The sequence below is a fragment of the Palaemon carinicauda genome, chromosome 22 (assembly GCF_036898095.1).
Source record: "Palaemon carinicauda isolate YSFRI2023 chromosome 22, ASM3689809v2, whole genome shotgun sequence".
In the NCBI taxonomy this organism is placed as follows: Eukaryota; Metazoa; Arthropoda; class Malacostraca; order Decapoda; family Palaemonidae; genus Palaemon; species Palaemon carinicauda.
The window spans coordinates 16,058,243-16,073,066 of record NC_090746.1 but is presented as its reverse complement, the minus strand read 5'-3'; the positions used below and the strand labels follow the sequence as shown (position 1 = coordinate 16,073,066).

Genomic DNA, 14,824 nt, shown 5'->3' with positions numbered 1-14,824 from the left:
TTTATTTCTGCCCCCAGATCACCATCCTCTGCAACTGTTGATCCTAAATACTTGAAATTTGTAATCCAATCGAGTACTTTTTCCCAATCTGAGATATAAATGTTTTGCACACTTTTGTCAAAATCAATCTTGAGATTTAGTGTTCTCATGTAGGTTTGGTAGGTTTTCCCAGACATTTACAATAGTAATTACAGAGGTAATGCTGAAATATAGGTTTCATCTTCTACAGTAATTTTTTTTAATTTCAAGTACTTTTGTATCTGTTGCTACTCTAAAATTTAGATGGTAATTGTTAAATCTTTATGCTATCAAATTTACATTCTTCAATTAATCTTCCCCAATATTCGAATGCTGTACTGTACAATATACGTCAAGTAAGTGTTTAGGACCAAAAACATGGAAAACTCATTACTCCTTGATTGGTCAGCTCCATGATATTGTTTCTACTGCTAAGTTAGCTTGTTTTCAAATCTTGATTACTTCTTGTTGTGGTGCAATTGACACGTAATCTGGTGAGCTCAACGTTTGTGAATGTGTTTTTAGGGTCTACCCAATGGGATATTAGTTTGTTCATTGTTTATTGATTTTCTCAAGATGTGCCATCATGTCCTAAGGTGAGGTATAGTAATTCCATTCAACTTGACCAGAATTCATAATGCACATACTATAAGGGTCAGGTTTGCTTAATGAAAAAAATGTCCATGAAATGTAGAAGGGTTTCTGACTGAGCTGACCTCCTTTGTTAAATATAAAGCTATGTGACAAAAGGAGACGGCAAAACTCTACAGATGGCTAAGAGTCCCTGTAATAAAGCTGCTTTTATTGGTCTATCTAACAGAGGCTTTGGTGTTAGTTCCTTCTCACACCCTTGATCAATAATGTTTTCTCACTCTTATTTCCTCCCTCTGGTGGGGGTAGTGCACCAGTCTTATAGACTAAAGGGGTTTAAAAAGTCCCCTAAGCCCCTCTCTTCCATCTTGCTTTTCAACTTTTTTTCACTTTTACCTCAAAGCGTAAATGTCTAGTTTTACCCCAGTTGGTGCTCTCCATTGAATGGCGTACCTTGTCCCAATGCTGTGCCATATGGCCTGAATTATGAATCTAATAAATCTGTTCCCACCTCATTTACAGTCTCCCTCTCTGGATCCTCCATGAGGTTCAATGTCCTTGGCAGCCAGATTTCAGTAATTGAATAAATTTGGTAGGTGATTTAGCTACCACAAATCAATGTACTGTATATTGGCCTTCCCCAAGGTCTGATTTATGCCCCTTAGAGTTGAATATACCTTGAAAGTTACAAAGCCTTGGTGTGCCCATCTACTCTCTCTCATATACCCAAGGTCCAGCTACAAATTGGGTTTCCTGTCCATCTGTTTCTCAACAATGGCCTACGAATGCTACATATGAAGAGACGTAAACATGATATAGGTACATGTACTGTAGTTTTTCTTGGGAATACTGTGTCTGCTAGGCAGTTTAGGTCATGCTTTTCTGTTCGGAAAGATTATGGTAGATTTTTTAAATCCCATTGATATTACTCTTGTGTTTTACATTGTTCATGCTAACTCCTGCTCCTCATCGCAAAGTACATTTACCTTTTCTGCCTCTAAATAAGAGATGTGTTGTTTTGCCCTGCATCTGGTCCCCTGTAACCTTTCTTGTAAATGCTCTTGGGTCTGCTCCTATTCTTTTGTCTGTTAACTTTTTTCCAGTTGATCCGTTGCAAAATTTTATTTTCTTCACGTTTTGAAATTGACTTGGTTATTATTGCTATATTTATTATGGAAATGCCTTTGGAAGTATTTGTTGTATAGCCTATAGTGATCTTCAGGTGATAAGTATTGTTGGTTTTGAAGTTTACCATATTGTTGGTAATTCAAGTGTTTCATATTTTGAAATATGTAATCATTCCAGAGCTGATTTTTTCTGGGTGGGAATACAGATTTGAATCAGTTTGTAACACTTTTCCAATTAATACTGTGGAAACGTTATTAGCGTTTCAAGGATTCAGGTTCCAAATAATGGTAATTGTTTGATGAAATTTTTCCTGGTCCTCCTGTTAATGAGTGATTGAGTTGGACTACAGGGTAACGTGAAATCAGACGGCCAGTTTTGTTGAGGGTCCTCTTATTCTATAACACATTGCTTCGTACAGGTACTAACTCCTTCATATTAAACGGGTCATCTTTTGAGCCATCTCACCGCTGAAAAAGTTTACTACTTGAAGAAAGCTGTTAACTCATTTGTGATGGTAGGAGACCTGCTGAAGGATTTTTACTGAATATCCACCTACTTTTCTTCTTTCTATTAGCTGCTGATTTCTAGATAACTTGTCTTAATTTGTGCATTGGATTGATTGCTAGTTTATATTTCTGCCATTCTTTAAGTGTCTATAAACCTAAGCCTGCTTTGGTTTCAACGATGAAGTGTCCAGAAGTAGTGAAGTTTATAGACGAGGTCTAATTATAAGTACTGTAATGGTTTGTATGGAAAAATAACTCTGGGAAATGAAATGCATGTTAATGTTCATTGATGATTATCAAACTAAAATTTGTTTTTGTCATATATAAGTAACATCTTATAAATTTTGATTTAAAGGTTGCACATGCATTTAATACTATTCTTGAAAAGTGATTGAGAAGTTTTGAAATATCACTTAAAAGAATAACTGCTTTTGCAACATGATGCCATTTATGGAAGTCAGAGGTACCAGTATATGGATCCAAGTTAAAGGGTATTTCAAACACAGTATATCTGTTAAAGGCAAATAGTTTTATTATTGTCATATGGTTTAAACTGTGAATTGAAGGTGATTCTGCATTGCTTTGAATAGATATTTGTGGTAAGGAGCTTGTTAGGATTTACTGTATGACCAAGTAGGTTGCATTGATGCAATTTCCCTTTGTCATCTTGATATTTTTCATTTGCTGTCTTTCATCCCATGTGCAGAAGTAAATCCGAAGCACTGTGGTTGATGTGTTTGTGGGCAAGCGTTATAACATTCGTAAAACAGCATAAGAGTTTTGATTTCTTGGTAGAAGTCAACCAGCTGTATGGGCTAAGGAAAAATATTTATAAAATAATTAACTACTAGAAAAATAACATTAAATTTGATTTTACCAATTTAGTGGATAAGTATTTTGAAAGTGTACATGGGAAGTTTCTGTTTTAAAGTAATGTTGCTATGCTAAGTTCTGAAATATATTCAGAGCAGGCTTATGATGGCTGTAAATGTTAATGAATTGGAAGCATTTGAACAGTTGGAAGTATCTTCCTTTTGTTAAATTTTACATTAAAAGATTACTAAATTAAATTTTTGACACCGTCCATACAATGATAGACCACTTAATTTTATATATCATGTATTGGTGAATAAGAAAGATGAAAAGCCATGTTCAAGTACGCACACAAAATCCAGTAGTCTCTTCAGTCCAGGTAAGACCAGACACTACCTGTGGTTATCTTGGGTTGCCTGATGTTTGTATTCATCATATGGTCGTCTTTATCCGAATTGAAGCATTTGCTTATGTGCCAGCATCTTCATGTTGCTCATTTCTAGAACTTTGGTGACTACCACTATCTATACCTAGACCATCTCTGACTATTAGCATGTATTCGTATGTTAAGAACATATCCATTTTCTGTGCTCTACTGGAAGCTAATGGTTGCACAGAAAGATAAGTAAGAGCACCGGTTTGAATTTATTTTCTCTAGAATATATACGGATTAGAGCAAGCGAGTTCAGGTTACTACTTTGGTAGCACATTTTATTTTAGCAATGAACCCATTAAAAGTTTTTATCCCAGTGGTTGAATTTTCTATACTATTGGCCAAAACCAATAGAAATTTATTTTTAGACAAGAAAAGAAATTCATGCCCTGTACTGCTGTTCACAGAAAAAATTACCAAAACATTTTTTAAGCTGTGTATCCAAGAGCTTATTAAGGTATATAGTAAATAGATTTGAATAAAAGATCGATAAAACAAATTCACATTATAAAAATCGTTACAAATAAAAGAGAATAAAAGATTTCCTTTTGCATTTCATGGAAACTTTTTTTACGTCTAGTATTTTTTTTTTTTTCTATACCTGTCGTATGATTAAACGATTCCACAGAAGGAAGAAGGCCACTGCCAGCCATATGTCGTGGATGTGTACAGTATAGCACTCTTGAGTAAAAATAAATATTCTAAGTACTGTACAGGAGTGTGAAAAGTTGTTCATGGCCCAGTTATTAGCTTTTGATCTACTGAATGAGATTACTTTGCTCCGAGTTTCTGTGAAGCCACTAATGTTTTTTAAGTTTTTATTCTGCCTTAAATTTTCAACGTAGTCAATGATTATACATACATATACCAAGGCACTTCCCCCAATTTTGGGGGGTAGCTGACATCAACAAATGAAACAAAACAAAATGGGGACCTCTACTCTCTACGTTCCTCCCTGCCTAACAAGGGACTCAACCAAGTTCAGCTGGTACTGCTAGGGTGCCACAGCCCACCCTCCCACATTATCTACCACAGATGAATCTTCATAATGCTGAATCCCCTACTGCTGCTACCTTCGCGGTCATCTAAGGCATCGGAGGAAGCAGCAGGGCTTACCGGAACTGCGTCACAATCGCTCGCCATTCATTCCTATTTCTAGCACGCTCTCTTGCCTCTCTCACATCTATCCTCCTATCACCCAGAGCTTCCTTCACTCCATCCATCCACCCAAACCTTGGCCTTCCTCTTGTACTTCTCCCATCAACTCTTGCATTCATCACCTTCTTTAGCAGACAGCCATTTTCCATTCTCTCAACATGGCCAAACCACCTCAACACATTCATATCCACTCTAGCCGCTAACTCATTTCTTACACCCGTTCTCACTCTCACCACTTCGTTCCTAACCCTATCTATTCGAGATACACCAGCCATACTCCTTAGACACTTAATCTCAAACACATTCAATTTCTGTCTCTCCATCACTTTCATTCCCCACAACTCCGATCCATACATCACAGTTGGTACAATCACTTTCTCATATAGAACTCTCTTTACATTCATGCCCAACCCTCTATTTTTTACTACTCCCGTAACTGCCCCCAACACTTTGCAACCTTCATTCACTCTCTGACGTACATCTGCTTCCACTCCACCATTTGCTGCAACAACAGACCCCAAGTACTTAAACTGATCCACCTCCTCAAGTAACTCTCCATTCAACATGACATTCAACCTTGCACCACCTTCCCTTCTCGTACATCTCATAACATTACTCTTACCCACATTAACTCTCGACAAAGAGTAAGTTGTACTTTTGGTAAATTGTTTTAGATGGAGTTACAGTAGTCAATCCTGGTAATAACAAAGTTTATTACAAGTTTCTTTTCAAAATGTTTATCCAGGTACTTCCTTATGAAAGGAATGTTTCTAAGATGATAACCTGCTGTTTTTACTACATTATTTATTTGAGCATTGAAAGACTAGCTACAGTCAAGAGATATGCCTAGATCACGAACTTTACTAGATATCAGGGCAGAGTTGTTATTTATGTTTATTGAATATCACCCAAGTTTCTTATGCCACTGGTTTTCTTAACAACCACCATAAAATCAGTTTTATTTTCAGTTAATTTTAGTTTTGTTCCTATACTAACAAACGTTTCGTTATTTATGTGGAAATTGCTTTCGGCGGAGCTGGAAGGTAGCCATTAGATATAAAGTGCGAGGTGGCAACCCTACCTAACCACTAACAGTGGGTAGGTAAGGGTTGGCTGTGGGCTACCCAGCCACCTATATCTACTCACAGTTCAATGAACCACGTCACTTTTTGTTTTTTGGCTGGTGGAGAGGGGACGTCTCTTCTCTCTCTCTCCCTTCAAGGCTTAGCCAATTATAACTCTTGCTTTACACATTCTTTTTCTTTACAGATATAACTGTGTTTTTATTATACGCTCACAATCACCTGACGATCCATTACAGAGTATAAGGCAGTTATCAGATGTCGAAGTTATCGGAAGGATTCCTCTGCGCTGATGGCTGCTCTTGGGGGTAACCTCTCCTTTCTGTGGGTTAGGGTTTTTTCTTCCCCTTGGAGGGGATGAATTTTCAATTCTTTTTTTTCTTTTTTTTTTTTTCTTCAGGGCTTGTAGATGTCATTGGGGTGCAAAGTCAGTGGCTGTAGCTGCTGTTGACGTCTTTGCTGTCTACGAGGTCTACATCCCGTTTGCCCTTCCGTAGACTTGCTGACGAGGAGTCATCTCACCTTCTGCTGGTCTCGTCGTCTCCCAACAGGCAATGTTTCAGCCTGCGTATGCAACTTCTGTCTATTGAGGATTCCAAGACTACGGACAATCGTCAATCCACGGCTTGCTCGTCAATTGCCGGATCGACAGACTATTTTCTCCTTAATAATCGCAGGGTTAGACTCATCACCTTGTCTTCCTGGTCAGGATATCGTTTGCGACAGTCCAATAATGAGGTCAGAATTTATTCTGTTCAATGATCGCAGGGACGAGACTCATCACCTCGTCTTCTTGATCGGTCAGGATACCGTTCGTGACAATCCAATAATGAGTTCAGAATTTATTTTGTTCAACGATTGTAAGGGTGAGACTCATCACCTCGTCTTCCTGGTCGGTCAGGATGTCGTTAGCGATATTCCGATGTTAGACACCCATTAAGGCGTCTTTTGTGACGATCAAATATCGCAATGATCATGAGATCGTAGGTTATCAAGATCTTGACGTTCTTTTTAAGGACGAACATCTATTCGGTTTCCCCTTCGGGGGATTACTCCGGCAGGATTCCTTTCGGGAAATCCCTTCGAGGAGAACTCAGAAACAAGCCTTGATTTTTTCTCAAGCAACACATTTTGTTAACATTCAATTTGAGATAGAGCTCATTGAAGGGAAACTGAGTGCTACTCGGAGGTTCGCCTCCAGATGTGAGAAATTCCCCTTCCGAGGGAGAGTCTCTACACTAACCTTGAGCACACTCACGCTCAAGGTCGTGAGTTAGACACTCACAATCACGAGCGAGACGCTCGTGACCACGATTGCGACACTAGTCTTGACACAACCCTTGAGGACGCTCATGATCATAAGTGAGACGCTCACGCTCGCGATCATGAGTTACACTCTCGATCATGAGTGAAACGCTCGTGACCACGATTGTGACACTAGACTCTACAACCCTTGAAGACACTCGCGTATCTCGCTTGCGATCACTCACGAGAGTGAGTTACACACTTACAGTCATGAGCTAGATGCTCGTGACCGCGAGCACGACTCTTTTGGTCACGATAACGAACAAGGTGCTCAAGATCGCATTCATGCTTACGTTTACAGTCGCACTCACGCTCACGATCACGAACTAGATGCTCACGATCACGTGCATGAGTTAGACGCTCATGATAACAGGTACAAGCCAGATACTAAACCACAAGGTGACGCTCATGATTATGAAATAAATTCTTACGATCATGAGTGAAACACTCACGATCTCGAGCCACACACTCATGATCATGAGCTACACGCTTATTACAAGCTACGCGATCACGAGCCACACGCTCATGATCACGAGCCACACGCTCACGATCACGAGATACACGCTCACAATCACGAGCTACGTGCTCACGATCACGAGCTACACGCTCATGATCACGAGCTAGATGCTTAAGATCAGGATCTAGACACGCACAAGCTCTAGACGTTTACGATCAGCGAGCCAGACACTTACGATCGCGAGCCAGACACTTACAATTGCGAGCCAGACACTTCCAATTGCGAGCCAGACACTTACAATTGCGAGCCAGACACTCACAATCGTGAGCGAGACACTCGCGTCAAAATCATGAGCTAGATGGACACGCTCACGAGCAAGATGTTCGTGCTTTCGTATCAAATGCTCATGCTTTCGTGCGAGATGCTCACAGTTTCGTGCAAGACGCTCATGCTCACGAGTGAGACACTTGCAGGACGCTTGTGCTCTCATGCGATACATTTGTGCTCTCGTTCGAGACGCTCATGCTCTTGTGCTAGGTGCTCGCTCTCATGAGCAAGAAGCTCTTGTGGGTGACACTCATACTTACGAGAAAGACGCTCTCGCTCTTGTGCAAGATGCTCATGCTCTCGTGCAAGGCGCTTACGTGGGAGACGTTCACACTCAGGAATGGGACACTCACAAGCTCGCACGAGGTGTTCAAGACGTAGAACGAGGTGCTCATGATCATGAGCACAGTCTCAAGCGAAACGATCCCGACCGATTCGGTAGATCTCGGATTTTCCATATCTCCTGTGTCAGCTACCAAAGGCCATTTTTCAACGATTCCTGGTTGCTTATTAATAGCACCGTTCGCTGTTTTTTATGTTCTACAGTTAGTCATTCTTTACCTTACACGACGATACCTCGTTGTATTCACTTGCTTTTTTGCTGGCTTGACTTTCACTGGTCAGAGACTAGTGATCACTATCAGCCTGCTCCATTCTAGGCTGAAGAGAGCACTCTCTCCTAGTTTGCATAGATCGTATCTCCTCACTCATGACCTTATACTACTTTGTTAGACCCTGCAGAGTTGATGAAATTATGGGTTTTTCCTTCTGGGAACCTAAGACTACACCTTTCTTCGATGATGGGGATAATACGCTAGCGCAAGGCTCAGTGCCCTTCACTTTGAATTCTTGTTCGTTTATCACAAACAGGGCTTCTTCGTTTCCCGAAGTTTTCTCGCTGTTGGTGGAATCAGAGGGATCCGCTTCAAGGTTGCCAGATTTAGGCATTTAATCCGGCACACTTGTGGGAATTCATCTCCCGCGAACATGTGTCTTTCATCTAAACTTCGTTCATACTACAGGAAGACCGAGCAAACTGCCTCGGGGAAAAGGTTGCTGCTTCTGTTGCTACCTTCTCCCTTGTTGTCCCACTAATATGGGGCTGTTCATGAGCCGACTTTGTTTGAATAGGAACAACGCTAGTTTAGTTAGACAGTCTCCAGAAGCAAATCGGATCTCGGAAGTGGTATGGGCGGCAGATCCTTTGAATCTGCCGGGAGAGACAACCTCATGAGGTTACCGCCATTCTCTCCCTTTTAGAGAATGAAATTCAATGCTCTCTAAGTGACAGTAATATCAATTTACTTGCCATGATTCTGGGCGGCCCTGGATAAGTGACTGACGAGAATAAGAGGTTATTGAAAATTTGTCTTCTCCCGATCTGTGCTGGCTTTTATGCCCTCGGACCTTAGCGGAAACACATTCAACCTCCATCTGCTTTTATTGCAGGCCCTGTAATCGGAGCTCTTCCTTAGACCGGAATGGTTGGGAAAGAATATATTCTCTCCTCATGGGAGAACCCCTCCAAGAGCTCGAAATAAACGGCTCATGTCTTTTTCGCCCAGGAAAGAGAGTCCAGACTTTATCTACAAGGATACTATCTTGTATCTTCCATCTTCCTTCAGAAATGGTAAGCAGTCTCTATCATCTTCCTCATGATTGGAACATCTGATCTCATAGGAAGACGACCGACACCGGGATACCGCTGAACTTCGTCGGTCAGAAGTCTCTACTTTTAAGTCTTATCGTGAGATGAGCTTGACCTTCAAACCTTGTCATGCTAGGAAAGGTTTTGTGATCAATCAGTTAGCATCCTATATAGGATCAGCCCTCATCTTGAAGAGCTCAGCCTACTAACTGATTTTAGAGTTTTGAACTCCTGCGAGACATCTTCCATTTACCTCAATCTATAAATTTGAGTAATTGAAGGAACGACTCGAAGGTAATATCCCATACGGATATCCGTAGACTGTGTCATCACCCTATAGAAACTTTTGCAGGTCCGACAAGACTGTGTCAGTCCCCGTCGTATGCGACCTCTGAAGGACTAGCCGGTTCTCGGGTCCTTCAGCACTAGGGATTGTGCGTCCCTTGGTTCTCTACAAGACCTTTGCAAGTAATGGTCCTAGTTAAAAGACAGCCTGACAAGAATCTCTCCCAAGGAGTAGATCTCATCTGGATTTGACGCTTCCTATAGAGGCATCAAAGAAAAGGGGGGGGGGGGGCGCCACATACACGTCCTTATGCCCTTAGGACTATGATCAGAGCACAAATGATACCGTCTCATAATCCCTTAGTAGACACCTTCCTTCGTGAAAGTGCGAGGATGACAGTTATTCGTCGGTTTCCTGTTCGCGGGAAAACACTTACTGCTCCTATGTGGTCTTCCCTTCGGACTATCCTGTCCACGGGTTTGGATTTTATAGAATCCACCCCCTTCTGCATGAGTCTAACTCAGAGAATCTGTTGTAGAGGGCTTCCTTCGGGAAGTGGAGTGAATATTAATACAAGCATTGATTTTTTTTGCAGGAGAAGGGCTGTTGCCTCCTGTTGGATTCCCTTTTACGAGCAATTTTATCCAAGAAAGGAATAGATGGCTTCTCCCAACTTCGTGCAGATTTATAGTCAAACTGGTCTCATTAAGGGACTTGACTACCGCTTCGGTCTAGCCTCGTCGGCAAGACTCGTCATGCCGAAAAGACAGGTCATATGCAGTGGCATGTCTACGACTCAGGAGAACCCATTACGGACTTCCTTCCGACTAGATACCCTGTGGTGAGGGTGGTTTGATGTCTGTTTTTCCTCTTAAGAGTGCTACTCTAGTCATGCACTCAAATAGCCAATGATGGGAATCACCCTCTTCGGCTTAGGCAACAGAAGACCTTTGCCTGTCCACTGAGCATCTCCTTTAATCGTTGCTCTCCATAGAGTTTGAACTGATTACCCATAGTGAGGTAATACAGTCTCCTACGGGACGGGTGGCTCTAAACTGCAGGTCTTCCCCTAATCTTGAAGACAGGTCTTTCCCAGTGTGACACTCGACCAAAAGAGAGACGTACGCTATGGGTCTCCCTCAACGTCTCGCGCACGGCAAGAAACCAAGTAACGTCTTATTTTGTTCCGGGCAGCTTGAACCTCGAGCTAAAGCTCTCCAACTGGGAACCTGCCGTTTTGTAATCAAGGCTGTAACACAGGTAATTACTTGAGGACACAACTTTAGGAGGGTGATTACCTAACCACAAGGGTAAAGCACGTTTCGCTGACCCTGAATGGCCGAAGTTAGTGCATTAGACTCCAATTACTGACTGGGACCCACTGGGTCATATACTCGTCATTGTTTATCCTTTTTTCAAGCCAGTGATTATATTGAGGCCATGCCTCAGGAAAACAATGAAAGAGCTTGCTCCTTAGGTTCAGCACGCCTCGCTAACCATATGAAGATCAAAGGAGGTTGTAAGGATCGCGTTCGTCACGGGGACACAGGTCCTATACCAGACACAGAATCCCTTTCCTCCTCCTCATAGAGATAACCCAGAGCTCAGAATGTTTTAGGGCAGAATCTGTCCATAATGTTTTCAAGCAGCTCCTTTGTGACACAAACTGTGCCATCGATAGGGTGGATACGTGTCTAATCTTCACCTCACCCTATCTACAAGACGTGACCCACAGAAGACCCGATACGGTTTCTCTATCACTCCTGTGGTGGTGACACAACGAGTGGTTTAATGATTCCTCGAGCACCTTGTTGACCAAGTAGCAGAAGGTTGAAGGCATTGGCTATCCGGGGTAAGACTGGGGAGAATGAAAGTATGCCTGGCTCTTTTACTTTCATCATCTTCCCCTCCTTTGGGGAACAGCGCCAAGTGTCCCTTTGCAAGTTGGCTTCAACCTCTGCAGGTAATAATCACTTCCCTTGTGTAACGAAGTATAGTTTATTTTTGTATACTTGTATACGTCCCCAACGCCTCCTGCGAGGTAGGCCTTGGGAAACTTCTTTTTATGTATTGGGTTCCTATTTAAACCAGGAACATTCTTACCTAGACGTTCTTATGATATCTCGCACAACTACTTAAGTTGCTCAGGCCACTATCATACTCACTTGTATTGATAAGTGAGGTGGCAAGGTTTCCCTCGATTACAGTCTAATACTGTACGAGGTAAACCCAGGTCAATGACTAAGCAAGTAGTTGAACTTACCTCCTTCCTAAGTCTTCCACATAAAAATAAGGGTTGTTAGTATGGAAACAAGTGACATTCGGAGATTTGTATTTTTACGTAACTAATACAAACCTATTGTTATTTATATAAATTGGCCCTCCATCACATGTCCCCCAGTAAGTGTGCCTGCAATCAAAAAGTGGCGTGGTTCATTGAACCGTGAGTAGATATAGGTGGCTGGGCCACCCCTTACCTACCCACTTTTAGTGGTTAGGTAGTGTTGCCACCTTGCACTTTAGATGTAATGGCTACCTTCCAGCTTTGCCGAAAGCATATTCCACATAAATAACTACAGGTTTCTATTAGTTACGGAAAAATACAAATTATCTCCGAATTTGTCATGTTTGATTGTCATCCATTCCCTAACACTAGCAAGGATTCGGTTTAGAGTTTCAGTAGTGTTTTCTATATCATTTATGAAATAAAATTGTGTGTTATCTGCAAATAGTTTGAACTTCACTCCATACCTTTGTAGTATTTTTGACAGACCAATAGTACATTGTTATTCTTGGCTCCAGTCCTTGGTCTGTCCATAGAAGTACCTACTTCCTATCCATCCATCTCACCACTTATGATTTTCCAAGTGTCCAGACTATTTATATTTAGAAAATTTTCCCACAATAGGTCACCAAGTCAGTAATCGCTGTATTGTACCTTGTAAATATTGGCTGGGGTAGGGACTTTATTTTGCTCCTCCAACTTTCAAGGTTCAATCATTTTAGCTACTGTAAAATACTGAAATGTATTGTGCATTTGCATTTATGGAATTAATTCTATACAGTATTTTAAGTTTTTTATTAGTGTATTGCATTAGGAGTTAGAAGGTCCAGGGGTTTAATAGCTTATATGTTGAGGTTGATATGAAATTGAATATAGATTGTATGGGATCTAATATGACATCCACATTCTATTGATTTTAATTTCCATGAATGTTATCATCTGAGTGAAGTTCTTTACTCTCTCTTTATTTTGTTTTTTATAAGTGTCTTCTTGTAGAGTATGGTTGATAAAAATGTGTATGTTCTAACTTTACTAAGGTATTTCTTGTGTTGGTATTTCACCCAGATATTGTTAAATTGTTTTGAACATCGTTGATCCTTCAATCTATATGCAGGCCACACCTTGAGAAAGTGATCTGTGCTGTACTGGAAAAGAAGGAAATAAAGAGGTCCTTTTCCCACTCATATTGCCCAAGGCCTCTTTCCTAACCGACACGCCTAGGAAGATCCATACATTGAGTTGGCGAAGTTCTGCAAATAGGTACAATATAAACTGCTGAGGTAACAATTAACTACTCTAAATGCTTTCAGGCAGACTGGTTTGATGAGAACTCCAACACTATAACCAGTTGATGCTTTTGGCAGACTGACTATCGGGGCTTTTCAAAACAAACGCCTGAGGCTGGCCACCAAAATTCAAGTATTTAAAGCTATGTGTATGATATCTCATCTCTACTGTAGAGGCCTGTCATAAGAAACATGAACATTTTCATATTTTCTGTTTGCAGAAAATTATGACTCTTACTGGGAAAGATAAGATTCCACACACATTCAGGAACAAACGATGCCCTGCAAATCAAACCCCAACTACTGTACTTTGGCTTGGTCTCCTAATTTATGTACTACTTAACAAACAGCTAAATAAAATCAAGTAGAAAACTAAAACAAAGCTGCCAAAGACATGGCAACCCCAAGAAAAGATACAAAGACTTTGAATAAAAAAAATAAAAAAATAAATCACCAACTAACCTTGAAACCCTTAATAGCAGCAATATAGTCTGGAAAATTAGTGCTGTATTATCCATTTTTGTTCTGGAGCAGTGTCAAGCAGCACACATCACTTTGAAAAGGCAACTGCAACGCTCCAGACAAGAGGTTCTTTAGGTTTCAGATACTGTACTTGTATGACATGTCCAGCTAGGAGAAGAGTACGGTATGTAAGTCCAGTTTTGACCTGGTGAGCCACAGCATTCCATACAAATGGCAGGATCAGTAGCACCACATCTGAGAACTTGTATACTATATTCCTTATGTATTGTGTTTTTTATGTGGAGACACTGATTGTTTATAGTTATTCGTTGCCCTTAACAGAAGATATACCTGAGTAATATTTGAATGTAAATACTTTATACACTTCTACCAACCATAAACTGATAGAAGACACTTATGTAAAAGAGCTATTAATATGGAGGAACCCAAACTATTATGACCCTATCAAATGAATCTGCCTATAGTTGGGAAGGTCAATGTGTAAGTAGATTATGCAAGTTTAACATCCCCCCCACCCCCTGTTTGCCATCTGATGAGTATAAAAGTGTTTACAATTAATGTCGACATTTAGACAATCCATATGTGAGCATTTTCCTTTACACTTTTTCCCGTGTTTGGACAAAATGAGCACGGCATTTTTTTTGTACTCTTCTTTCTGTCTGAACTTCTCATCAATTCTAAGTTTCCATGTATTTCCTTCTGAGTTTTTAGGTTTTCTTACAGCTTTTTCTTATCACCTACCTTTATATCCAGTCTTTGACTTAATATTCCAAACATATTCCTAAAGGAACAAAGTATCTGTCAAAGATGTCTGACCTTCTTTTGTAATGCTGTACAATCAATGTATGTATTATAAGCTTATGGTCTCTACTAAGGGTATATGACTTAGTATTTATCACAAGAGCAGAAATATTCTTTTTTTTAAGACCTGCTTACCGACTAGAACAGGACTTTCCTTTTTGGTCTCTTCTGTTTTTTATTCTTGAACATTTTAGGCTTTTTGTAAACCTAATACGGTA

At 40.6% G+C, this 14,824-nt stretch overlaps 1 protein-coding gene across 1 annotated transcript in view; it reads left to right on the top strand.

Annotated features, from left to right (window-relative positions):
* Positions 1-14,824, top strand: part of ps (RNA-binding protein Nova-1-like protein passilla) — a 100,289-nt gene that overhangs the window by 84,698 nt on the left and 767 nt on the right. The window lies entirely within an intron of this gene.